Here is a 27,501-nt window from a genome sequence, read left to right on the forward strand (position 1 = left end):
TGCAGCCATTAGCGCAAGAACCTTTTAAAAATCTTTGTTTGCGCCAAATATCTAGGCCAGTGATGGTGAACCTTTTAGAGACCAAGTGCCCAAACTGCAACCCAAAACCTGCTTATTTATTGCAAAGTGCCAACACTGCAATAAAACCTGAAAACTGAGGTTTTAGTTTGGAAAAAACAACTCACAGCCAGTCCAAGCAAAGATAGATAGATATCTGTCTCTCTCTTTCTCTATCTCTCTTTGGCAGTGCACTGACCGGTGATGCGAAAACTCAGATGAGTGGCGGATAATGAACCGCTGATCGTGATGTCATTGCCTGGCACTGCTACTCCTTTCTGAGCATGAACATGGCCCCTATGTGTGCTGTTACCCAATGCTCGGCTGCTGGGGCAACTTGGCTCACGTGCAGAGAGGGCTCTGTGTGCCTGCTGTGGCATGTGTGCCATAGGTTTGCCACCACTGATCTAGGACCTTCTACATGCCCACAGCAGGTTCCAGTCAGATTCTTGTGACCCTCCTCTGCAGTTGCAGCAAAGCAGAATGGATTGGGGTAGTACACACATTTGAACATGGGTACTTGAATGCACAAAATCAGCATCTATCTGCTTGTCTAGGACCAATCTGACACAATCTTGTCTTGTTTTAGGGGTGAAAGAAGGGTCTATGGATGGTCCCAAGTTAAGAAAGATCTTTTCATGACTATGAGCAGGATATGGTCCTGGTTGGAAAATAATACTCCAGAAGCTCAACCTCTCAAGAGAATAAACCACAGGGCCTAATATTTTCACTGAGTATTCTGTTTTGAGTAGTCACACAGCTGGAAAAGACATTTGGGCAAGATCAACCTCTGATCAATATCTGCCATTTCCTTTCTCAATCCTATTCCCAGTTTCTGGATGGTTGATCAAAGAACAGCAGATAGACAGGAGATGGCCAACTTGTGAGCACTCTCAATCTCTCCAAGAACTACATCTAAAATACCTGCAAATGTTCAGTCTACCAACAAAATATTAGAATGCTGGTGCATGCCTACAGTGTACGTGTTTCTTAATTTACCTTTGCTGAACTAGGCAGATTTAAGGATTGTACTCACCCTTAACTCCTAGTCATTTTAATGCTGCTTACATAATGTTTTTTTCATGGTCTCATCCCATTTTTTATATTACCCACAAAATCAATTTCACAAATATAAGCAACAAGCTAGCAAGAAGTATTTTACTTATTCATTTATTTAGAAAATTTGTAGGCCATCCACCACTGTCGTCTCTGGATGGCTTACAATTTGGGACAATTAAAATATAATTAATTGTCTCTTCTTATGGGACAATTATATTTTAAGTACACACAAAAAGGCTGGTTTTAGACAAATTAAAATAAGTAGCTGATATACACTTTCTCTCAATTGGTTGTCTTTTTATCTCAAAGGTATAAAAATTCTATGTGATCCAATTTAGTTAATTTCATACAATAATTGGTAATATCTGTAACGATTATGTACATTTCTACAATTTTGAAATATTGGATGCTAGTTAAAAGGCAAAACACTTTTAGTTTGCCTTTATAAAAATACAAACTATAAAGACTCAAAAGGAAAAACCCAGCTTAATTTGTCTAAATTAGGTACTTATAGTATTGCCATTTATCAAATTCTGCCCTCTATACAAAGTCAAAACTAACATTAATGTTAATGAGGATTTTCCTTGAGTAATATCAAAGGGAAATTTAAACTTTGATCTCTGTTGAAATATTATGCTAGTGAAATATTTAACTTAGAATTTCAAACAACTGAAGCTGAGAATTAAGAAGACAGGGAATTGAAACTATCTGAAACTCAGAACTGTACTTGTAGCAATTTCTGCTTGTAGGATCACCTTCCCACCCTAACACTTGGAACCTAGAAATGGCTGTTGTCATATCCTATATCCTGATTCATGAAATTCAACTTATTTGAAAATAAATATATGTAAATATATAATTTAAGACAAAGAATCCATCTATAAAAAATAAATCTCATTTTCCTTGCAGTTCTGTATACAGATATATATTTATGCATCACATATTTATTTTGATCTGACAAGATAGTTTATTACTACTTCAAAGTCTTATCCTACAGTATTAACATTTACAAGTTTATCTCCAGTCTATGAATCACAACACAAAATACTTTCTAGAGATAATCTAGATCTGAATATTCCAAATAATTTTATGGTTCACATTCACACACACACACACACACACACACACACACACACACAGTTTTACTTTTTCCTAAATCTTACAACAATAATTAAGGGTATGACTCTTATTTATTTGTTTATTTGAAAGGATCTGGCCCATACCAGATTTTGTAGATCCGTGTTGATCAATGAATTAAAGTCTTTTAATATTCACATTATGTGAGTAGTATAAGCCTACACATCTTTTATTCAGTGAATGTCAATGAGTGTTCCATCCTGATATAAATACATTCACCTGCTACATATTTTTAGACTTTGCAGGCTGACATAATATTTTAAGAGTATCTGTCAGTTACATTCAGTGCCAATCACCTTTATATATTATGGAAGCTATACTCTGATTATGCAGTTAGCTAGCAAGTACAACAGATGGTGCACGTCTCCATTGACTTGAGCAACTTTTGCCCCTTAAGGACTTTCCTCTTTTTCACTGAAATAATTTAAGAAAAAATATGATTAAGTAACTAGTGTGCATATACAGTATTGATTCCCTGTATTGATTTTCTGTTGGCATTTGGAGTCATGCCTCAAGAAAGTTTCAACGTTTTATGTTTTTACAGCTGTCAGTTGGCAAAGGGTCATTTGTTCACTCCAAATAAAACATGCTTCTGAAGCTCACAAGAAATACAGGGAATCTTTTTGTACACAGGATTCTTGACCAGCCTTTTAATGCATAAAATATTTTAAATCAGCATGGTTTACAACTTGCCTCTTTAAAAATATGCATTTTCCTCCACTTTTCAAAGTAATAAGACAGATACAAAGTGTACCTTTCTCCATGGTGAACCATCCCATACTGCCAGAGCAAACAAGAGCTATGACTTACTATCTCACAAATGAATAGTTTCCTTACAATAGCAATAAAAAGCCACATGCTGTCTTACACAAGTTCTCACACAAGCTTTTCTTAAGAAAAATAATTCTGATTTTTCATATTGAAAACTGTCATGTACTAGACTGAGAATTAAGTTGGTCCCAACTATTGATAAAAGTCAATGTAAGATGCCAACCCTTCGTTTGTTGGGGGCGGGGAAGTCTTGGTGGTCCATAGTGCAGCTAGGACTGGACTTTGAGTTCTAGCTGCCAAGGACTCACAGAAAAGCCAAGGAATCACAGAAAAGGGAGAGGGTAAATGATCACTCAGAGAGAAACAAGTGATGAGGACATTGGAGATGGTACTATGATTTAAGTGTGCTTAAAATGAAAAACTGCACATGGTTAGAGTATTGTTTTTTAAACACAGTTGGCAAACAGTTGATGTTCTAAAATAGAAGCAGCTTTAATTCATGGAAAGGCAGATGAGAGGAAACAGACATGTTATGTACTAATGTAGTAACACATATGGTTACATGAATTCTCCTGCCACCGCGCGCGCGCACACACACACACACACACACAAACACGAACACTCAGACTGATACTTAGCCTTAGATTACTAAACCCAAGGCCTGAAATTACTGAGCAAATCCAGTGTGGGCATTTCTGTTAACCTCTGTACCCCCACCCCCCACCCACACAAATTTAAGCAATACCTTACAGAGAAGATTTGCAAGGAATCTTTAATGCAGGAGAAATCTGTAGCTCTGCTGGTCTTAAAAGGATAGAGAAAAGAAAATAATGACTAGGTGTCAAAATCCCCTTATGGATAATGGGATGGGATAAAAATCTAAAGGAGAAGAAGGAGAAGATGATGATGACGACGACGATGACAATGAAATTTATCCAGATATAAGTGAGCACAAGGCATGTACCCTCTGCCATTCGATAATAAGTATATGTGTTTACTCAGAATAACAACATTCTGCATAACAACTCTGCTGGAATTAATTTCATTTCTATTTAACGAAGGAAGAGGAAGGTTGTCATCTGGTGGTCACATAGTCATAACAGTGCCTTCTCAAAAAGAAAAATAATAGAAGATGTTTTTCTTTTCAATAACATGAATAGATTTTTTTGTCATTGGCAACATTGACCAACAATGGTTGGCAACACTGTAGGCTGATTCATACATTCATATCAGACCTATTCAGGTGTTGAGCTAATACACACACAAAGCATATCCTAGTTTGTGTGGAGACTTCCATGTACAGAGTTGTACATATGGAGATCTCTTTTCTTCAGACATTCACATTCTACTCATGGAGGCCAGAAGAGTGATGTGATATGCATGACAGCAGGAATGGGACTAACACACTTAAAACCTACCTACCTACCTACCTATCCACAAAATTCGTATGCCATCCAATTACTTGCGTCTCTGGACGGCTTACAGCATAAATAAATTGACAACCCACTCTGGCTGCAAGTTAATAAAAATACAACAGTAAAATTCAATATTAAAACATATTAAAATATTGATTAAATAAAAAAGTCTTAACCTGGTGCCGAAAAACATAATGATGGCGCCAGGTGGACCTCTCTGGGGAGATTCCATATCTATTGATATGTATCACATAATAAACATATTAACCATCACAATATGACAAATTGATTAAAATACTCTCCATCATTTTCTGTAGGATATTAGCACTGCTGAAGGAACATATGGATCATCCCAGGCCACTAATTAAATAAGTTCTGCCATTTCTTTTTCTGAAGAAAGAAAATGTGAACATCAGCATATTTTATATCTAAGTAGTATGCATCTCTGGACTGAAGTGCTACCAATCAATCGGCTACATTTACTGGGTACTATCTATGCACCAAGATTCACCTATTGACATTATTTTGTGTTAGTCAAACACCAAATGAAATGGATGAAGTTTCAAACAGCAATCTTCACGTGATGATGACTAGAGAACCCTGTTTGACTTGAATTTAGTAAATCCCTGCTTAGCCAAGATTCACTTGAAGCAAGTGAACCTTACTGTTCAGACTTGTAAATAAGAGTCAGAATAATTTCCATCATGGTCATTATAATGAATTTTGTACATTACAAATATTGCCGGATGATTGCTTTTCAACAAGTTCTGTGGATGCAAATGTTTAAAGATATATTTAAAACCACTAAAAATGAAAACTCTACTGACATTTCTTTGAAACTGGTCTACAAGCCTACGGACTATTAAAGCTTTCTCATATTATTTTTTTATTCTTTGGTAGTACAAAACATGCCATTTACTGTACTTTTGCAGGACATTCAGATGCCATCTCTAAAAGGCCTTTCTGTTGTACAGGTATTTCATTTTTTCCCTTCTGTTTCTAAGAGTGTGTTTTCCACTGCTAGAACTTCTATTGTGCTATAAAGTATAAAGAATATGGACATTAAGTTCCAATGCTTCTAACATCATGGTCATGGGTTACACAAGCCCCATCTCCCTAGGCCTGTGCTATTATGCACCTCTTAGCTGCTGATGGATATGCCTTTTTTTAAAAATGCACACAAATGGATACATGACAAGCAACAGTGCCTCTTGCCCCATACTCTCATATCTGCAGTGTTACATACATGGTATATCTCTTTGTGGGAATAGTCTACAAAAATTAAAAAGCAGCCTAGAACTTGCTCTAACTGCATGTACATTATCAACTTTTTCTGTTCTGGTATGTTACGAAAAGCTGCTCTAACCTAACTTTTGACACTCCAGCAGCAGTCAATGTGTACTACAAAGGGAAGTATGGAGGCACAGACAAACAAACACGGTAACATGGTTCAAGCATAACACTTATACATGGTTTATTTAGCCGAATCATTTGTTGTACTACCTGGGATCTGTTTGGCAGACCAACAAATAAACCATTTTCCTAATCTCTCCTGCTTTGCCCACTCCCTATCAGGATTCAAAATGCTTTGTAGCACTGTAGTAGCAGCAGCACACACAGTGCTTTCATACTTTCTACTCTAGCCCAATACAACAACCCATAAACAACCCACTGCTGTGCATTCACAGATATGACAGCATGTAGTTCAAACAATGTGGAATTAACAAGCTAAAACAAAGCATAGGTTTTCCATCTGAGTTGTTCATGATTAACATAGAATAGTTAACACACCCAGATTTGAACTTTATAACAACCTAGATTTGAACAAACTATGGGTTAAATAAACTATGCATTACAACTGTGCACAAAGGGTTGGTCTATGCCATGCTATGCTATTTCAATGAACAGATTACCTTATAAACTACAAGTGTACAGATATGATACAATAACAGAAACTGTATGTGTGTGTCATGAAGACAAGATAATATGCCACGGAAATATGCCATGTACATCATAAATCATGTGGGCATGCTGATGCCACATAAAAAACTAGAGCTGTGTGGCTTCCATCCATGATGCAGTTTGTATCCCAAGATGATAATGTCGTTACCATAAGTTTGATGCAGTTAAACCACTGCAATGAATTTTTAAACACATTTAAATCCTATTCAAATTGATGGCATTTAAAGGCTATTCCAGTTATTCAAATACATACCTGTTGTTCTCAATACAGTCTCTGCCCTAGAGAAACAGACTCCTACAGAATTTATACAATACTACTGTATCTGGATCTAAATAATGCATGAAATATGTTAGATTGCATAAGAAATTTTAAAAGCTATGTTAATCAGATTGCCATCAAGACTATTGACTGGCTACAGGGAGCTTACAACTCCTCTGCTGGAACATCTTTACTGGCTCCAAGTCTGTCTCCAGGCACAATTCAAAGCTATAAAGCTCATATAAGCTCGGGTCCAGGTTATCTAAAAGACCATGTTCTTCCATATGAGCCTGTGCTGGTTCTAAGATCTCCTGCAGAGGCCCTTCACTTGGTCCTACCACCCTCACAGGCATGCTTGCTGGGAATGTAGGAAATGTCCTTCTCACCGGCTACCCAAAGGCTCTGAAATTCACCTCCCAGGGAGACTTTTTGTTCCAGCAGACATTTGGGAATGCCCTATGAGTCTGCACTGGATTAGTTTTATTGTTTACATTTTTGTTGTGTTTTTAATCCAGGCGATGGCTAAATTTAAATATTTGATTGTATTTTTAACTTTTGTATACTTTTGTAGATTTTTAACTGTATCTATTTTAATGTTGTGAACACCCATGAGTCCCAGTCACTGGGAATAGGCAGGATATTCATGATGATGATGATGATGAAGATGAAGATCATTTTTCTGAGACCCTCTGACTTAATCAGTTCCAAACTGTTCAGTACATCTATCCAACAGTTCAGAAGCTGTTTCTCAGACTCAGTAATTAGGCTTCCAGTTCACTACTGAATCAGTATTCTGAACAGATAAATAGTTCATGATTTGTTACAACTACTATTCTGTTTACACAGATGCAAGTTAAACATCTTTTGTTCCCTTAACATTTATAAAATATATCACATTAAAATCATTCCAAATATTGTACTCTGCATCTGGATTTTGATTTTTAAAAATCTTAATACTTAGGAATCTTGGGATGTATTAATGATAGGTTAACTTAGGTCCTGTTCATTTCACGGGGTCATTTCTAAGTAGAGTAATATTGACTGAGACCCTTGAACAAGAGATAAATGAATAAAGTATTGACTTTCTCACTTTGTACTGCTCTGATTCAAAATGTAAACTATATTTCAGCTACTAGGTACTTTAAATTAAAATGTTAAAAATTGCTCTACAACAAGGCTTACAATTTAAAAAACCCGGAAACATAAGGGGGATGAAGGAAATAGACAGAAGAGGGGCATCAGTTTGACATTCCCAAAACAGAGGAAATTGTTAATGGATATATAGCTATACATGATCTGATGCTTTTTTCCTGAACTGATGTTCTTGTCTGGCTAGAATGAAGTGACCACTTAGCAGGCAGAGACAGAATGGCCTCCTCCTTTTTCTGCTGTTACAACAAAAACTGACATATAGGACAATTTGATAGTGGTTATGGACAAATGTTTCCTCATCTTGATAGTCGGCTAATGACGCCATAACCAGAAGTTTTCATGTCCGCTCCGTATATTAGCACACATTCACAGAAAAAAATATGTATGATGGCAGAGTGTTAGTCACTGTGCTAAACAAGCAGTGCTGATCACCCTTTTCATGGCTGCCTCTGCCATAAATATAGCTGGTCCCTTTAGCACAGCCTTAGACTGGTCCCTTTCAGCACAGTCTTACATATGACACCAGGTGATCTGTACATCATTCTACAGCACTAATTTAACCACAAAACAGTATGAGATTATGGAGTGATAAACTTTGAAAGAAAAGAATAAAACATCACAGGCTATTTTAATGAACATTTCCTAATATTTATGTATTTTAAATAGAACTCTTGTCTTCTAAATTTCAATGTATGTTGTACCTGACACTATACAAATATTCAAGAATAACATGGATTATTAATAAATATTTATATTCTAGTATGTTATATTGCTAGATGAGAGGTAAGCAAGAGGTAGATCTCCAGATGTTCTGGGCTTCCTCTCTCACAAGTCCCGCAAATATGGCCAAGGGTCAGGTATTGTGGAGAAGTCCCAAACAACTGGAATCCATGTTATGTCCATCCCTGTACAAGAAAATTTACTGATCTTCTTTAGTTAATAACTATGTTTGTGATTTGCAATCACTCTTCTACAATAAATACTTAAGTAACTTATTTATACATGTATTTATAGGCCTTCCTTCCTAAATAATGTAATATGGTTACAATCCAGTATTTTTACTGTTGGATTTTAAAATTAGTGCAATGCAGTCTACTGAGCAACACAAAACCAGATTTGAGCCAGACCATGAGAGCAACACAAAACTTGGTTGGTATCCATCCTAGAGTTTTTTAAAAACTCAAAAGATGAAATTACAGGTCTTTTAATAAAAATATGTAACATGTCCCTAAGATTAGCAGCTAAACCAAGAAAGAGATCTCCAGGTTCTCTGGGGAGACTGATTGAAAATGCCAACCCAGTGTACATCTTGCTAGAAAAAAAGGAAAACTCCTTATTAGAATCACATAATCATAAAATGGTAGAGCTAGAAGGGGCCAAGAAGGCCATCGGGTCCAATCCCCTGCTATCCTATCCCACTCATCCCACTTAGGCAGGAAAAAAAAAATTGAAAATACAACTGCCAAGATCATACTCGCCTTGTAGATACCTATGGTGCAACCCCACTTGGAATACTATACATAATTCTGGTCACTGCACCTAAAAATGATTGCTGTAGAGTTACAAAGAATGCAGACAAAAGCAAATAATAGCAAGGGGACATAATAAAGGTGTACAAAATTGTGCATGGATTGGAGAAAGTGGATAGGAAGATGTTTTCTCCTATTTCATAATATTAGAACCAGGGTCTTCCCATGAAATTGATTGATGAGGTTTCAGGGCAGAAAAAAGAAAAATAATTCTTCACATAGTGCATCATTAAGCTATGGAACTCACTTGCACAGTGTATACTGCCAGACACCAACCTGAGTGGCTATAAAAGAGGATTCATGAAAGCTAAGGCTACCACTGGCCACTAGTCCTGATAGCTATTTGCTACTGCCAGTATCAGAGGTTGGTTGGCCATTGTGTAAACAGAATACTCGACTAGATAGTCCTGGTTATAATCAAGTACAATTCTTTTGTTCTTTTCCTTGGCAACAGTGAACTGGTTCACATGACATGGCAGCTTGTCTTGGACAGCTAACCACAACCGGTTATCATGTCATGCAAATCTGGACCACTTTCCACAGGGTAGTTTATTTTTCAAACAGACTGTCCTGACAATCCTTTGCTTCTTTAAGAAGTCGTTTGAGAACAACCACAATGAGTTGATCTGCCATCTGAACCTAGGACAGAAATTTCATTGTTGGTTGCCAGTATCAGCTGAACAGTAGCTGGGCAAGAGCAGCAAAAAAAAGCCTGTGCCACTCGTTTTCATGATCTCACTAGTAACTGACCTTCCATGGATACAGAAATGACATTTTAGAAGGGCTGTCACTCATTCCCTGACTTGCTTCCCTCCTTCCCTCAAAAATTTGCAACTGGCTTAGTAATTTTTAAATGTTGTTGGTGTTGTTCTAATTGTCAGCCTTTCACAAGTCTTATGGCCATTGGATATGTGTAGTTTTTCCTGGTCAATTTCCTTGTCTGTTTCTGCTGTCAATAGAAATGGTAAATAGAGTGGAACATTAGTTTGCCTCCCCACAGGCACTGTTACTCTAAGTTGCGGCTTTAAATCAGTTTAATTTACTAGTTGGATGATTTCAGCACCAAATGCCAACCCAAGTATGTACTGTTCTTTTGTACAAGGTGCTATGATCCAATGTGAACAAAGAAAATGTAACTATTAATGCTAACAAAACAGAAAAGAATGTAGGTGTAGTGTTCTAAATTATCCAGGAAAAAAATAAAATGTCAATATTATGATGCTGATTTCTTAGTATAAAAATTAAACACTTCAAAGTATTACACTTACATTGAATGATGTGTTTCAAATGGAACAATAAAAGCATTATGATGACATCAGTACCATTTGTGTATTAAACAACACAGGCTAGGAAATAAACCATACTGCAGTTCTTGGTGCCTGTAATATGTTTTGTTGCTATTTTCTTCCAGCTATTTAATAAATCCATCTGGAAAAAAAATCCTATAGGAAATGATTACACAGAATAAGTTGACACTTTTACTACCTAATAGTTATTTCAGTTTTCCTTGAGAACCAAGCCTACTTAGCTCATATCTGCCAGTATTTAAAATGAGGTTTCAATTGCTATTGTTGAATGTTAAGAGTCAGAACTTCTTTTCCATCAGGGACACTTGCCAAAAATAGATATCCACACAGAATTTTCTGGAGCTGTATGTGAGTTGTTCATTATTTTTGTCATTATGGCTGTATATCTTCTGCTCTGCAGGCACACTATGGCATCTGATAAATCCTATTACTTCTCACCTGGTGCAAACTGAATAGAAGACTGCAAGTTTAATAATAATTGCTTAATTATTATATTATAATAAAGTTCAGATATAATTGTAGCCACACAGAGAGAAGAGGAAGGTATTAGCAGGCTCGGGGCGGAGTAACAAAAATACCTTTATGAAAAAGTGATGTTGGGTTGACTAAGAAAAAAGAATAGGAACAATTCACATTGCAATATTTTGTTGGAGGTCCCATTTGTTGTATAAGATCATTATCTAATGTATTAGGTATTCAAGTTGTTTCAAGTTTGCAGCTTTTTCTTCAGTGATGCATTGACAAGAAGCTGAAATGAGATGATTGCCTCTACTCATGTTGTTGTCCGCTGGCAAGAAATGGGCAAGTGTATACATAATACTATGTCACCCCTGTAGCTACACAATGTAGTAGTTTGGAAAAGAACTCATATTATGCCTGAGTGATGACTGAATTGCAGTGGGTTCTTTTCCTTCTTTCCTCTCAGTTTTCCAGCTGTCTTTGACATGTATCACTCAGACTGTGCAGCAGAACCTCTCTAGTCTCCTTGCACCCTCCTTGCTCCAATTATTACCCCTAACTCTTTCCTAGCTATTTTTTTAAACCAAGAGCCTCAGAAATGAAGAATTGGGATTAAAACTGCACCACTACTCTAAATAGGAAAATTCTTTCACCCATTTACTTTCCAACTCTTACATTTGAGCACACTTCCCTTCTGTTTACTTCCTAACTTTGAAACATGCACAAAGATACCTGCAAATTTAAAAAACACAAACGTAGAAGATGCGACTAAAATGGAGCAAATGGAGTACCTGCGTGTATACATATCATAATGAGTCCAAATCACTCCACCCATGCAGCTGCCTTCTAAGAGTGTTTGTGGTTTACTTGTCAGGAGAGTCCTAACACCCACTGAAGAGCAATAATTGCAATAGTGACTGTTTTAAAAGGGAACTGTGTAGAGAAGAAAACTTAATGACTTAATGGAGCTGGAGACTCAGCAAAATGTTGAAAGTGTGAAAGACAGTGAGAAGTGTCAGTTCAACACTTAAAAGCTAGAGGATTTCCAAGGTGTGGAAATCTAGCCCTGTTGGTACACTCCCCCACCTGCAAATTGCTCTAACTGGATCTAGTCTTTTTCTATTATTTTTTACCTGGCCCAAATTTTGTACAAAAACTTAATCTATATGAAACTTCATCTTCATAAAGAAGTCAGTTTATTTTTACTGTATTTTTATTTAATTTTATTTCTAACAGCCAAAGCTCGGTGGGAGGTTCCCAACAATTCAGTACTTTCATTGCTTTCTCTGAGAAGTAAACCACACAAAGAAATAGACAAATCAAGACAACACATATCTGAGAAACAAAAGTGAGTTCTTGCACACTTACGTCAGAATGAAGGCAAAAAGCAAACTTGTTTACATACTCCTGAATTACATACGAATCTTTATTTTTAAAGGGTGGCAAATAAACAGTAGTTCCTCTGAAGTGCCATTTTAGCATTGGTAAAAGGAACACTCAGTGCCAAGATCACAAGAAGTGTCATGGCCTTTTTTGCTTCTTAAGCCAAATGGCTCTGTAGCTTATCCTGGCAACCTACGGTAAAAGCACACTCCTGGGTTCAGTCAACACAACAACCCTCAATTGGAATAAATGAGCTTCTATGAGATGCCACAGGTTCTGAAGGTGAGTTATTCCTGAAAAATTAAGTCACCCTGTGGAGAACACTTTGCGTTCACCCAACACAACAACCCATCCTGGCTGGCTGCCCAGGGTGGGTTGTTATGGAAACCCAACCATAGTTGATTATAGTGATTTAGAATGACACAGCATCACTGCCACCACACTCTAAGCAATGACTCAATACAAATAAAATGGACTAGATGTTTGCACTCCCTTCTTCCTCATGTGCACTTCCATTTCTTTTATAGCTCTAATCACAGATCTGCAATATTTCAAAATCTACAAAGTATGGCCATTCCTTGCTATCTAAACCAGATACAGTCTGGGAAGTGAAAATATATCATACCAATGTATCTCTATAATCACTAAATCCTAATCTGTTTGTGGACCCAATCGAAGGTGATGCTTTTTGTTTTGGGCCCTTTATAACTTGAGGCTCTTTACATCTGAAGGACTGCTTCTTTACTTCTTATATCCTAAGAATTGTGGAGATACATCCCTGTCAAGTGAGGTGCACTGATGACTATGAAAAATGGCCTTTCAGTGGTTCCACCCAGCTGTCCTCAATGAAGTTGGTCTGGGTTCTGCTTTGGTGTCTTTTTGATGCTAGGCTTTTAAAGTGTTTTAGGTTTAAGCTATTCTTACTATCTGAAATATGTGATTGTGTGTGTACATGCACACAGAAACCCAGGAAGAGAAAAAATGACCCAAACATCCCTTCCAAGGGTAGAATACAATAAAAAAGAGAAGAGTTTCAAACTTACTCAGCTTGCATATAGCAACAGTGTCTTGAACAGTGAAAAAACTGGCTGGGAAAAGAATTAGCTCTCATGCCTCCAGATGTAGTTACTATTCAAATTAATATGTATCATTGCAACTAAAGAGATTAGCTGTAACTAGAGTTAGGAAACAGTTAAGTCTGTGCTTTGCATTGTGAAAACCATAAAGTATCTATCACTGATGTTAATTCTTCTAGTTTGTTATTATAGCATGCTGATTGCACTTTACTTTAGGATCAGAATAGTATATTGTTTAGCTGGTAAGCAAAATGGCTTATTCAATTTATTCTATTACTCACATTATATTGGACTATATCTTACTGTTGCTCATTACCATCTTCACTGAATGCACTGTGGGCAGCATGAGGTAGCTTAATGTTAAAGATAAGCACTTTCAGTTTTGAAATCTGCCCAGCTTATAAAAAACATTTGCATCATTTTTAGAAATTGATTTTTTAAGGTTCATGCCCCAATGAAAATCACTATAAAGTGCCACTTGGATATTGGTAGAGGGGCTGTCACTGGCAGAAGCAGTCATAAAGAATGTCAGGGAATTTTGTTAAACTTACAAATTAGTTCACGAACAGATCCCTACAACTCACAATATTTTTTTTCTTTTGGGTTTCAACAATGTAACAACACATAATAGATCAGACAACTCACAGAACAAACAATGCGTTGTCAGGGGATCTTGTTTCTGAAAAAGAAGCTATCCTGAAAGAAGTACTCTGTATTCAGATGACATGATAACTCACTGAGGCTAGTATAAAAACAAACAAACAAACAAACAATAATGTTTTCTGGGAGGTTCACAACAGTTAATTAAATATAAAAGATAAAATAAAAATTTAATGCAATAAAACACAGTATAAACAAGGACAATGCATTCTTATGTCACACAAACCAGATCACTGCTAAAAAGTCAGCTATTCTGCCTTAGGCCTCTAAAGTTATGTATACAAGAACTAGACAGTAAACACAAGTGTCATCAAGCAATACGAAGAGGTGTAAATTCTCTGTGTTGATGTATTTATTCATGCACTTACCTTGAAATGACATTACATACAGGATAAGTGTATCTTACCATGCACTTCAGAGTAATTTCTAAAAGGATGCTCAATAGTCATATAACACCTATTAAGTTTCATAACAAAGATCAGGCAAAGGGTCTCTTGATATTAGCCCTTGTTTAAAGTAAAGAAAGGCTTTATCAAAATCATTACACTATTTTTCTCCAAATTCAATTCACTAAATTGCTAAAAATACTGAGGATAGTGCAAAAAATGTTACTATTCTCATAGTGTAATACTATACATGCTTACTAGGAAAGAAGTTCCACTTTTTTTAAAGAAGCTGACTCAAGATAAATCTTCAAAGGGTTACAGTCTAAAAATAAAACTGTATGCACATGAAACAGTGCAGTGAATAAAAACATACCAAAAGGCATGCATAAAAACATAAATTTAACTGCTTTAAAGAAACATAAGTAATAAAAGTCACTACCACATGGGAATTCAAGAACTCTCTTTTCTTTGGCACATTTATGTTTAATGTCTCTGCAAAAACTCCTAGCAAAGACAGAGAGACATTTTTGGCCTCCAGTGCCATTACTGTGCAGGCAATAGTCTGCTCCTCAGCCCTGTATTCTCTTTTAAATTTAAATTTGCTGTTGATAAACCATATCCCCTTTTATGTTCTTAAACTAGGCAGTCTCATTACCACTTAAAAACATGGCCATGATAAAGGTTAGATAAATTCCAACTGAAAGAAGTTCCACCAAATGAAATGTGAACATCATTTGTTGGCCTCTTGTTCTTACCTGTTGCTTTCAGATACAGTTAGCCTTCGTAGCACTTGCTGGTAGCATCACTTCGTAGCATCACCTAGTGCAATCATTTGCTAAACAGACCCTTACTTTGCATTATGCAAAGTGTCACACTGCATACCCAAATTCTGCAAATCAGGCAGTGACCCACTCTCACTAGATGCCTAATATCCAGGATATGAATGGATATTATAAAAACAAAAAGAAACCAGCAGCATTAAACATTTCTCTTAATTTTGTGACAGTAATGTGCAAAAGGCAGTATATATGACAGCAGTATATGTTATACTGTTCTAAGTCTGCCCTAGTGTTTTTGTTTTAAAGGGAATGTAGCCATGCTTTATGACAATGTTCACAGAGAGACTGCAGGGAGGAAGAGCTTCTTAAAAGTGCAATCTTATGCATGTTATGGCAGAAAAACATGCCCAGTTCCCACCATGACCAAGCCAACATGGCTGACTAGAGCCATGTCCAAACATTCCTAGCATAGCACCCTAATAAATTTTGCTTCATGCTATCCTTTTTCCTCTTAACATTTTCTCCTGCTGCTTTTCTCCTCAAAGAGAAAAAGATAGTAGGACCACACATTCATAAGGAAAGGAAATAGAATCGAACAGAAAAGCAAACCAAAAAAATCAAACAGCCTTGCCCCACAAGATTAAATCCTCCCATATCTGCTTCTCATTTAAAAAATGGAATGAAGTTGTGCACAAGTATATTTAATGTCTAGTTTGGTCCTAAACTAGAGTATTTCAAGTCATAGAGCCAAAAGAATTGATACATATATTATGAAGAAGAATAATGAAGGCAAGGGGTTCCCCTCTAGTCATCCTATTTGCTAGTAAGAACCAGCCAAGTTAGAAATTATTATTTATATTTTAATCAAAACAGGACTGTTTAAAAAGGCAACAAATTAAAATATAGTTAATTTATAAGAGTTATACAAACACAAAGATAGCACAGTGAAACCATAGAGTAAACATTTTTATTCAAACAACTTAAAAGATAAATATCTCATTGACTTCACTATGACTAAAGTATGACTTAGTTTCCAAACAAACAATCCTGCAATTTTCAGTCCACAATGGACATCAGCACCTCTGACTAGCCCATTCATTCTCCATATACATCAAGTCTCTTTATAGTGTTGGGCTGGAACAAACTTACCTGGCAAAATCTATTTTCTGAGTAAGTAACAATAGAATTGCATCATAAGTTGTTTGTTTCTTCACCATTTTCCAGTTTTGTGATTTTTTAAATAATCATAAATTACAGCACAGGAAGCTATTTTATAGCAAGTCAGAACATTGCTCCATCTTGTCCACTATTGCCTGAACTGGCAGTGGTTCTTCAGGATTTCAGAAAGAACATCTTTTCATCTGTACCTGCAGATGCCAGAGTGAAATTGGGATATTCTATGTGCAAAGCATGCGCTCCAGCACTTAACTAATGCCCTTCCCATTGACAGGAATGGGAAACTTGTTGCCCTCCAGATGCGGCTGAACTTTCTCCCACCACCACTGACCATTGGCCAAGCAGACTGGTGGTAAAGGGAGTTGTAGACCAACATCAACTGGAGACTCTCAGCACCGAAAGATTAATCAGAATTGTGCAGCTGAGTCTTCTTCTGTACTTCAAGAAAAGAAAAATATGTGTCCTTATCTTTCCTGACATTAGCTGTGATAAAAAAAACCCTTTTCTTCAAGTGCAACATCTATGGAAGTTAGTTCCTAAATCATGGTACAGACTTCTATGATAATGGTATAATGAACCATTCAGGTTGCTCTGAAGCACTTACCTAAATTTTAGAGAAGAGAAGAGAAGAGAAGAGAAGAGAAGAGAAGAGAAGAGAAGAGAGAGAAATAGAGCAACAAAACACTGGCAAATTACCTTGTTGTTTCTCAAATTCTGTCTCATGCAGAATTCATCTGCCATACAAAGTATCTTTCAAACTGCATTGTAAAACATTTCTGTGCTCTGTTACACAGTGAACTCCTTGCACTTCATAGTGCTGTAGAAGAGATTTGCAAATTGAGAAAGTTTTGAAGATGAACATAGGAAAATCTGTATGTGACACCAGATAGCTGCAGAAGTACTACAAAAGGTAATAAACTGAAAAAAATAAATGCAGGCAGAAATATGACCACACATAATATCTATATAGCTACTTCAACAGAAATTGCCACTTAATAAAATTGTTTTCTTGCTTACAAATTTAAAACTTGCTTAGCAATATAAAATGTAAATTTGATCATTTGTTTTAATTGTTGGTGAATGACTTCTGAGTTATAGAATCACAGCCAAATATGCAATGATCCATTTTTCAGAAACAAATTATCGGAATTCAAAATCCAGTTGCTTCTTAGACATTAAAGCTATTACTGCAACTAACTTTCATACCTAAATTGAAAGAAATGAATGCCCAGTTTTAAAATAGTGCAATCTTTCTTTCTGCATACAAATACAAAAAGCAAGCATTTGCAAGGATATGGAATGCTGCTATTTTTTAATGCTGTGACCTTTTAACATTTTCTAGAGTACCAAACAACTGGGTTTACTGACCACTTCTACACCATGTATTGAGAGAGAGACACAATATTTTGTTGTTTGGTCTGTACAGAAATACCTGTAGGATCAGTAAATATTCAAGGCAAATATATACATGTGTGCATATGTGTGTAACAATGAATCTTAAAAATAACTAAGTACAGAAATTAGTTAAATATTTACTCTAAGCATTGAAATAGACCCTGGACTAGCGTTACTATCACTGTTTAGAGACTGAGTGGGACAAAATATTAAAGAATTGATGACAACAGCAGTAAGATTAATAATAGCAAGGAGCTGGAAAGTAAAAGGTGCTCATCAGATAAATGATTGGTATAAAGAAGTTTGAAATACAGCTAATAATTATAAGTTAACTTGTTAAAGTAGAAAAAAGTTTTAGTAAGTCCAAATTATGAAAATATTTGGAGACCATTTATTTAATAAAGGGAAAGTGGTATGAGCCATCACAAAATTCAGTGTAGTTCTGGAAGGGGAGTGGAAGTGGAGCAACCTGAGTGAATAAATTATTGTACATTGAGTAGCATGTATCTTTGGTCCTAGCACTGTTATTATTCTATTAATTATGTTTATTATTAGTATATTATTTGTATTGTTTTATATTCGGGTAAACCATGATTTTTTTGTTAAAGTAAAAGAAAAAAGAAAAGTAATTAAGTACAATACCTGTTTTTTGTTTTGCATTTGCCATACCAATCCATCCTATTTATCCATCTACCAAGATGTCTTTATGGACAATTTTATGTAGTATGTTTGGTGACAGATTATAACTGGAGAAACCTGAATTCAAATCCCCATTCCAACAGGAAACTCACTGAGTGATCTGTAGGTTAGACTGATCAGTCACTGTCAATCTAACCTACTTTCCAGGAATTTTGTGAGGTTTAAACATGAAGAAAGAGCGATGTTTGTTGCTTCAAGAGGGATTAAAGAGGGATCAAAAGTGTATTAAAATATAAATAACACTGAGAACAACAAATACACAATGACTCTGGCTATAATGGTGACATTACATGGCTTGTTCTTGGGTTAACATGAACAACTTCAAATGTCCAGGAAACAAACCTAAACATTCAGAAACATCAGAATGCCCAAACATCACAGAAACCACCTATGAATGCTACATTTTTGGGATGAGGCAGGAAACTCATGCAATTTGTGAGTTAATTAATTTACAAATAGCTGTTACATCAGAACAGGATCTATTTCTACTGGATTGGCTTCCAGAACAGGAGGCAGAGTTCTGCTGGTATAGCCCTGATTGATTGCCTAAGCCCCTTACCAGTGCAGGTGCTTGGGTCCCCCGAAAAACCATTCTTGACAGGGGAAACATCTAGAAGATTGTGTGATGATATAAAAAAGATTGTAGCTGGTGGAGAGGTTAACAGAAAGCATAAGCTCCTTGGTCTACTTACAGAAGCAGACATACCTTCAGCTCTTGCAACAAACCCCTTTGGATTCAAACTTCTCTTTCTGCAAACACTTTCATATGCTGTAAAATTAGATAGAGTATAAGATCTTCCACTACTATTTTTTCCTGTTGTAAATGTTCTATTTTTACAAATATTTTCAAGTCAAAGTGGGAAACTGGACAAATACAATATATGTCAAATCTAAAATCAAAGTTGTAATTCATTTTTTGAGATGACTGTCCCTAGGAAACACATAAATTTATGCAAATAACTCTTTAAGAATTCTAACATTAGTGTGTTGATATTTTCAGAGCCTCCTTCATTTTTTAAATAAATGGTAATATAATCAAAGTTCATGTTGTTGAGTTGTCACATTTTAAAATGTTCACAACATTGTAATAAACAATATTAAAGTAAAATACACTGAGCATATACCAAACTAAGGCTACAATCGTAAACACTGTCTAGGAAGTAAACTCCACTGAATGAAATGGGACTTTCATCCAAATAAATAAACATAGCACTATGTTGCACATCCACTTTATTAGCTGTTGGAAATATCTTCCAGAAGTCTATACAGCATGTAAAAGTGATATGATACAGTTTTCAAACAGTTTTATTTGTTTATTAAAATCAAAGAAACATGCTAAAGTAGATATCCACTGATTAAAGGCAGCAGAAGCTGTTCCAATAGAACTTTCCCAGAAAACCCAAATCATGTACTATTTTAAGTATATAGAAATGCAAGTACACATACATTGAGGATTCAGTGACATGCCATGTCCTTTTCACACATGACTGGAGCCAATACATGGATGATTGCCTCATTACTACATGCCCAGAAAACTAAACTTTGAATTTCTTGTTTCTCAGACACAAGAAGGCAATTCTGGATGCACACATTCAGCTATTGCATTACATGGACTCTCAACTGCAAAGTTAACTATAAAAATAATTCTGATCCCAAGGCTGCAGGTCCACTGCTACATTCGTATTATCATAGTGCAATCAGAGTAGGAGAAGGAAATACTCAACCAGAGGGTAGGGCCAAAAATTCCTACAAACACAGACCAGTTGCATGAATGAAGTCTGAGTAAATCATATCACAGTGCTGAATCATGATAAAATCACGTGAAAAAGAAATTAAACTCAACAAAAAACTCAATCAGTTTAATTCAGTTTGGCAGCATGCTCCTATGTAAACTGCCCATTGGAGGTGCTGATTCCCTTTCTCTTCAGTTCCCCATGTCACATCTAACATTGCTTTAGTAGTGGTCATGAGTCCCTAGCCTTCTTGAGCTACTCACAAGAGAAACCAGGAGTTGCAGGAAGAAGGAATGGCAAAGACTGCCTTCCTTTTTTCTTCCTCTATTAAGCACAGCTCTGAATCCAACCAATAGGCAAAATGTAGATTAAAATGATTTTACCATGGGTTCATAACACTGAAATATTTGACACATCAAACAATTTCCTTTCCTAAAAACATCAGCAAAGCAATTCCAAGTCAAAGTTGACCACTATGATTAATCTGTCAAATTTACATGGGAAACTGTCTGAGACCGAGTCAGTACATTGGCACAGACTTTGTAGGAATACAGACAAGATTCTTTCCTTGTCTGAACTCCTCTACCTGGAAATGTCTAGCAATGAATTTGGACCTGTCTGCATGCAACATATGTTGTCTATCACTGAGCTATAGTGCCTCCCTGTATTTACATTACATAAGCAAAGATATGTGTACCAGTAGTATGGTAAAATGCTGATAAGGTCACAGAGGTATAACTCAAAGCCGTTTTCTAGTAAGGCCAATATCTATTCATACTTACTTGAGAGGGGGAATAAACTTCTGCCTAAACATGCATAGCATCAGGCTATAAAAACAAGCTATATTGTTCTAATCTGCTGCATATAATCTAATGGCTTACAGCCTCATTCTAACATGTGGATTTGTATGTAAGTCTCATTGAGTTAAATGTGAATTACCTCCAGGTAAGTATGCTTAGGATGCAGTAATAATTACATTAATTCAAAGAGCAACCTGGAAGCAGAAACAAACATCTTACAGAAAAGCACTGAGAGATCCTTCTCTCTGTATTGCAGACTGTATCACTTTGACAGCACAGTTCTCTTACTAAGTCGAGGGCACTGAGCACCTTGTTGGGTAAAGCCCTTAACTGAGCAGATTTATTTGCAGTTAATAGTGAATTCTGACTTCAATGAACACATTCTAATTGGATATTACTGTAAAATAACATTAAATATTTCATCTTCCTTGAAAGAAAAGTGAGATATTTGCATTGAATCATAGTTAATTTGTCACTTTCAACCATTATTATGCTATACAATCATATAGGTGTCCTCTGCAAAACATTTCTAATTTACGGAACTATTAGTATATATAACTATCCCTTTCATCTATTAATGTAATATACAGAACAGAAATTTACCCATTAAGAGACTAACACCAGAAAATTACTTATCTTAATTACAAAACTGATATCTTCAGACTTTCAGTAATTTAGTTGAAAAAACTAAGTTTTCAATGGCATCAAATTTAAGCAGCAAAGACATATACACTGAAAAAGGAAAGGATTAGAAATAATCATGTAAGCTACATTATAGAAAGCACCAATCCTATACTAATCTATGCTTTACAAATATGATCACACTGTGTCTTGGAAACAAGTTTCATAATAATAAATGGACCTTCTTCTTACTAAATACAATTAGGATCAGACCATATTAGCTATCTTAGAATATGCTATCAATGTTTATCAAAACTGATATACTCATGTTCATATGGTCATTTAGAATATTCCAATGGCTTTGAAATGACTACTTGCATTGAAAGAAATGGAATTCCATTAGTGTAAATACTCTGAATAACCATTTAAGAAATTACTCATTATTCTGATTTTTCCCTCCTGCAATGGTATATTGGAATTAAAATTTTATTTGTCCTTACATTCATCAGAAACTTTGCAGTCAATTTCATATTTGTTATATATGCAATTAAAATTTAATAGTAACTGCAACTGTATATGTCATACAATCCAAGTGATAACTTTCTAAAATTATTGAGAAAACATACTTATCTGCCTTACTCTATGAAACAGGAGAAGTACAATCCAAGTACCAATCTACTTGGACTGGTAAAACATCCTACACTGAAGGCATTTAAAAATGTTGACTAAACGGAAAGGTTGCTCAGACCTTGATTGATGGTTTGGAAGCCTAAATTATGCAGTTCAAAATACGTATCACTGACCAGAAAAGTAACTACTCCAAATAAATGACACAATCTGTAGCTAGTAGCCTGTGCATGTTGCAGTGAAACTAACTTCTAAGTAAATGTTTTTAGGACTGAGCTATTATATCAAATACTTTAAGCAGATAGAAATATAGTTCTCTCTCTCTCCCCCCCCCCGTGTGTGTGTGTGTGTGTGTGTGTGTGTTTTCATATCAGTATATCAATTGTGCAGCACAATCCTATGTATATTTATTCAGAAATAAGTTTCTCTGAGTTTAAAAGGATGTGTGTCTCCCCAGTAAGGGCATATATATAGCACTGTACCCTTAAACATATTTACAAGAAAAGTTTCATCAAAATAAATAGACTTGTGACAACATTAATATGTTTACATTTGAGATGTTAATTCAGCATATCAGGCTAAATGCCACCTGTCTAAATTAAAACTGTAATCCCCAAATCACATTTTCCTAAGGAATCTTGCTATATGATAATTCTAATCTTTTCTTAAACTGCTGGACAATTTTTGTTGCATGCCCCTGGAAAAAGAAGTATGAATACAGTCTCTGTTCGTCTACATAGTATTACTCTGTGATGTAATTCAGTTTTCCATATATCAAGCAGCATTAGCACTCACTGCATACACCAACTCTTTCATCATCGTATATGCATGTGCAAAGTATTTCAAACAGTAGAAATTTCAAACAGATTCAAAGCTGCTGCATTAAATAAACTATTGTGCATTTGGTTAAAAACATAAAACTTCACACTGCACACTTGTTGTGCCTGAATGAGTTAAAGAAATAGCACATTCTCTGAAGAACTATATGGAATTTGACACAATCACTTCAAGCATTAAACATATAAAACAGCAACCCTGCAGACTTCCAACATTCTAATTCTGACTATGCATACAGTTACTGTGGTCTTTGCTCAAAAAGGCTTGGTGGGATAGGGAAGCTACAAACATTCCCAACCATATATTCATTAATCCTGCCCTTTTAAATCACCATGTCTCCAGACTCTTTTAAGCAATTAGCCGTATAACAGGTAAAGTTACACATGTCTTGCCCAATCATTAACTATGATAGAAAGTAACCACTTTCCCCTCACTGGCAACCAGTAACGCTATACAAGCCCAAATGAAAACAAGAATCAACTATTTGCTGATAATCAATTTTTATTCTCTATTACTGGAATCTGAAAGGTGAGAGCAAAAACAATCCTTCCTTTCTGATAAGAAGGCCCTAAGTTCAGAGGGAGAAAGGGTTTGGGTTTGTGTGTGCATGTGTGTGCCAGAAATATGTCTCAAGCTCAGGCAGCAACTGCCTCAAAGGGATGCTGCTGAATCTCTGCCTCAGACACCTAGTGGACAATAACAAAAACCAACATCTTTCTTTCTTACAGCAATCTAGTCCGAGCATTGTCAATTTCTTAACCACATCGAGGAGTCCCTGACTGTGAGACGTGTTCCATTCAGGTAAAGTCCCCTTTAGGTACCCAGACCATGCCACTTCAATAACCTGTGCACAATTAGTATGCTGTTTTGCATCCATTTAAAAAGAAAAGGAGTATCAGGCTTCATCTACATTTCATCGCTTACACCTCTGCAGCTAAGGCTTAAGAGCTCTGACTTGGGGGAGAGAGACAAAAATCTCATAATGTAATTTGCAAAGAGTGGAAACGCCTACAAGGAGCTGAAGTACCTGCACTGGGGAGATGTTCAGTTGTTCACTTCATCTTCCGTTGACAAGGAAACCAAACCGCACTTCATTCTCCAGGAAAACCTTCCACTGCCATCATTTGAAAATGTGCTTATTGGTATATATGTGTATATCTATCAACATTATGATAATTATCATAAAATTATCTTGGTATAGAAGAATAAAAAAGTGAAATTTTGGAAAGGCATTATGTTTGGCTTTTTTTTCTTTTTGGCAATATAGTATTTCTAGGGGGGGGGGTGGATTTAAAAATTATCAACAGTACCAAAGCTGCAAGAAAAGTTTCACGTTATAAACGGGCATCAAAAACAGAAAAAAGAAGAAAAAAGGCTGATTGCAACGAGGTATCCAAAAAAAGGAAACAAAACAAAAAACATTTAACAAAATTAATATCTTGCTCAGTGCCTTGCACCAATATAGCAAGATCACAAACTCTTTGTAAACATTGCTGTAAAATGCATTTGCAAATCCCATATATATATACAAAAACCAAAAAACAAAATAACGTCATCAAAAATCTCTGCAAAAGAGAGTTAAGCAACAAGCCCACTTCTCATCGCTTTTTTTTAAAAAAATATGCATAATAATTCACATAGCTTTTTGCCACAACAAAACCAGTTGCATATATATAAATACGTCTAATGTATATGCATTTACGTTGTTGCTGAACTGGCAAGTCTATTTTTCTGCTCTCTTTTTCTTTTCCTCTTTAGCTTCCTAGTGACTTCCAGTTCCAGCAACACCTTTTGCTCCCAGTTTAGTAAACCATCGCATGCTAAGAAAAAAAAACTTGTCATCAGAAAAAGGATCAAATCCATGAAAACAAAGATGTTAAAAAATAAAAAAGCAGCAAAAACAAAAAAGGAAGAGGAAAAAAAACAGGACAAAAAAGGAAGACAAGAATGTCAGTGGAAGGTACTCACCGAGCGGGAGTAAAAGGAAGGAATAAAAATGCGAGTTACTACAAAATACAGTATGGCGGTGGAAGAAGGAATGAGGCGCTTTTTTTTCCTCTTTAGTCTCTGCCTCAGGCAATTGCCACGTGATTCGGAGCCAGGCTGACTCGCAGGCAGGGGGAAGGAGCAGGCGGGGACGGGGTAAACCCCACCGGAGGAGCCCAACTCGCTCGCAACAGCTCGGCGGCGGCGGCGGCGGCGAGGAGGAGACTGGAACCGGCAGCGAGCAGCAGCACAACAAGAAGCTTTTGGCTCGGCGGCGGCAGGAGCGGCGGCGGCGGCGGCGGCGGCCAGACAAGCAGGTGCCCCACGCGCCGCACTAGACACACGCGCTCGGTCTCGCGCGCGTGCGCGCGCTGAGCGAACAACGGCCGGCGAGAGGGCGCGAGAGAGGAGAGAGGCGGGGGCGAAAAGCGACGCAAGGAGCGCGGGGTGGGGAAGGAGGTTCCTCGCGGCGCCCGCTGGCGGGGTGCAAGCGTCTGCCTAGCGCGCGCGCGCGCGCGCGCGCGTGTGTGTGCATGTGCATGCAAGAGGGACGCACACTGTGAGGTTAGGCAGCTTCAACTTGCCGCTGCCACCGTTGCGCGCTCCGTGTGTGTATGTGCGCGCGCGCGCGCGTGTGTGCGTGTCGGCGAGGAAGCGAATGACGGAGAGACTAGAACAGACAAACTCCACAACTTGCTGCTGCCTCGCCTTAAAGTTGCTCCTCGGCAACAAAATTCCAGAAGTTTACATTTTGTGTTTTAGCAACAACTGCAACAAATAGAAAGCTGCATCTCATTTGGCACATTAAAGAGCAACAGATTTACTGTGGGAGAAGGTCTGGGAGACTTAGAAGCCACTAAACTATGATGTCACAGTCCACAAAACCTTATGCCACCCTGTATCTTTAACGAGTCGCATGGCTGCTTTTTGGGTTTCCTGATGACCAGCATCGAACATTCATCAGGTCATTTTCCATTTACAATAAAAATAACCCACTTTGTTCACAGGAGAAGGAATGCTCTTCTGGATGGAGCTATCTAGTTGTTTTCTCCATCCTCTATAAAGAATGTGGGTTAATTTCTACTACAAAACATTGCATCCTAGGAGAGACAGACATGCTCAGAAGAACTACATCCATCGTGCTTGTGTGGAACACAAGCCTGAAGCATGTCGAAGGAAAGGCTTGTACTGTGTGCCTGTGGCAGGTGAGCGATGGGTTGATCGTGCTGGTTATCTAAAGGACCACCACCTGTATGACGGAAGTGGATGTCAAGGTGCTCTTTACAACCCAGTGTTACCTGCTTGCTTGCTTGCTTGCTTTCCATCCAAAGAGTGAACTAGGGGAGCAAGTCTGATTCTCTGCTTTTGGAGTCCTGCCCACTGCTTCCACATGTGTGGGGCTTATGATGGTTATTCAGCATTGAGGGGGGAAAAAGCACTCATTGACTTTTTACTGTTCTAAAGCCAAATTCTGACACTAAAATAATAATCTCTGGAGCTGAGAAAAACTATTTGATACTGGAAACAATTATTCCTTTTTGTCTGTGTTCACGCTGCCAGTTCACGCTGATGTCCTAATTTCAATCCTTGGTTGTCCACATGTAGAAGAAATTTAGTAATAATAATTTTCAAAATGGTTTCTGCAAAATATGCAGCAGAATCTTTTGACTTGTACTTTGCCTGTGCTGGGAAGAAAGACAGTGCCAGTGAAACAGCTAATAGGATTATGGCTGCAATCCTAAACAAATTTACTAGGAATAAATCTCAGTGTGAGTTCAGTGAGTAACTGAACTTCCAATTATAGGACTGAGTTGTAATATTATTAAGCTGTAACTCTAGTGACACTTAACTTGAAACTAAGTTCCATTAAAGTCAACTGGATGTCTCTAAATTTGGTGAGGATTACGGTGCCAGGTGCAAGCTTGCTTATTAATTAATTGCAATGTCCTTTTTATTGATAAATACAGTTTTAACTGTATCTTCAAATGCATTATAACACGCATGAAACATTCAGAATGTTTGAGATTACAAAATACAGTCAAACCATTCAATGAAATAATTCCATTACATAATCAGATACTATAATCCTGAACAATGGAGTGATTACATCATTTTGGTTTGTTGTCCTATCATATTCAAATTTAATTATTTTCCATGTTTTTAAATTATTCAGCTACATCACTAGTTTGTTTGGTCCTATGAAGAAAAGTATTTCAAACCTTTTTTTTTTTTTACT

The 27,501-nt window shown here is 36.8% G+C and overlaps 1 protein-coding gene across 2 annotated transcripts in view; it reads right to left on the minus strand.

Annotated features, from left to right (window-relative positions):
• Positions 1–25,512, minus strand: part of RALYL (RALY RNA binding protein like) — a 302,850-nt gene extending 277,338 nt beyond the window's left edge. For both annotated transcript variants that reach the window (XM_044424344.1, XM_044424342.1), the window contains exons 1-2: positions 25,248–25,512; positions 24,307–24,393 (exon numbers count right to left, since the gene is read on the minus strand). The gene's annotated coding sequence lies outside the window, so the exon portion shown is untranslated. The remainder of the gene's footprint in view (positions 1–24,306; positions 24,394–25,247) is intronic.
• Positions 25,513–27,501: the final 1,989 nt, after the last annotated feature.

Source organism: Varanus komodoensis, unplaced genomic scaffold (assembly GCF_004798865.1).
Source record: "Varanus komodoensis strain SLA01 unplaced genomic scaffold, ASM479886v1 scaffold14_1, whole genome shotgun sequence".
Taxonomy (NCBI): domain Eukaryota; kingdom Metazoa; phylum Chordata; class Lepidosauria; order Squamata; family Varanidae; genus Varanus; species Varanus komodoensis.